This window comes from Etheostoma spectabile, chromosome 2, assembly GCF_008692095.1.
Source record: "Etheostoma spectabile isolate EspeVRDwgs_2016 chromosome 2, UIUC_Espe_1.0, whole genome shotgun sequence".
Classification (NCBI taxonomy): Eukaryota; Metazoa; Chordata; class Actinopteri; order Perciformes; family Percidae; genus Etheostoma; species Etheostoma spectabile.
This window is the reverse complement of record NC_045734.1, coordinates 3,732,451-3,734,061: the sequence shown is the minus strand read 5'-3', so window position 1 is coordinate 3,734,061 and position 1,611 is coordinate 3,732,451.

Genomic DNA, 1,611 nt, shown 5'->3' with positions numbered 1-1,611 from the left:
GAGAGAGAGAGAGATAGATAGATAGATAAATGTCACATTTGATATAGCCTATAGTTTATCGTTGACCGTCTACGCCTATTAGCCTATCCTTCATTCGTAAATATGACGTAGGCTGTAGCCTAATCCACCCTGAAACATGGTGTAGGCCTAAGGGATAATCTATAATCTAATTATTGCAAATTAGAAACCCAGGAGGGGTCTTGAATCAGCCTGAACAAGTTCAATTGGGAATAATGACCCGCCCACTCCACATTATAACAGCCTTGTTGATTACTTGATTCTGATTTGTCATGGCCTTCTTCGGTCTTTTTCTGTATAACAGGCCGTTGCTAAGTATAACAGACCGTTGCCATGGACGGAGTTCCAATCATCGTTTCTGAATCGATCAAACCGACCATTTCACACAGACGTCATCACTTCTTGAAATGGTTACAGCAGCCTCAAAAGCGTCGCCTATCACATGGCTGTGTCTGCATCGCCATCTAGTGGGCAGCCTCCATCCCCCCCCCCCCCCCCCCCTTAAATAGACCTTACACAGTAGTGCTTGAGTTTGCTCCAACATTCATTTTAAACTTTTAGGCAGTGGTGGAAGAAGTATTCAGATCCTTTAAAATATATTAAATATTGAAAATTTACTGAAGTAAAACTACGTGCCAACAGTATCATCAGTACATCAATATAGGCCTACTTAAAGTATTAAAAGTGAAAGTACTAAATGCAGAAAACCCCCCCCCACTGTTTTTTACAATGACTTTTCCTATCTCTGCATTTAAAGCTGCAGTAGGGAGTTCTGAGAAAACGTGGACTTAGCCTAAAAAATGGAACAAGCACACCTTAAGGTCCCTCCCCCTTGCTCTCTGCTGCGCTACAGCCCCCCCCCACAGCTCTCCTCACAGCGGGGCCTACCGTGAACGCGAGGCTAAAGACAGGGCCACCGATGCTTTCCACATCACTCAGGACATACACGGGATTATTGAGGAGGGTATAGCTTGTAAAAAATGCTTATTTAAAATATTTCTATTAAAAGTGTTGTAAATCTTTTCAATAAAAGGGTTTAAAATTATTTTTATGTAATGCTCATTTGTGAGAAACAAAGTAGCACGTTTTCACAATACTGAATTACCTTTTGGATCAATTTAAAACCAGTAAACTTTCAGTATGAATGATGAATCAGTGAGGAAGCTCAATAAGCCAAGGAATAACAACATCTTAGAAATATGTCTTAGGTGTTATTTAGCATATGGTCAAATAAATCAGCTTTTTTGCAAGTACTCCTGCACAAGGAAATACTGAACATTTTGATCTTGGACTGACAGGCGACTCCTTCACGTGCCTCTGTGTCCGGGGCCATGTCCGACACTGTTGAAGGAGCACAAGAATGTGTCAGACAATTGATTTACAATTACTTCTTGAGGGGGAAGAAAACGTATGTTTAAAAAATAATCAAAAATAGAATTCTGCCTTGCCAAACGTTGACAGGGAAGCGCACAATTAAAGTAGTTTAACCATAGCTACCTTGGTGTGATTGACAAAAAAACATTTTGGCCTACTAATGTAGGCATTGAAACAATATTAGTTATACTGAGGGTGAAGGAGTTTGCAAGTAAAGTT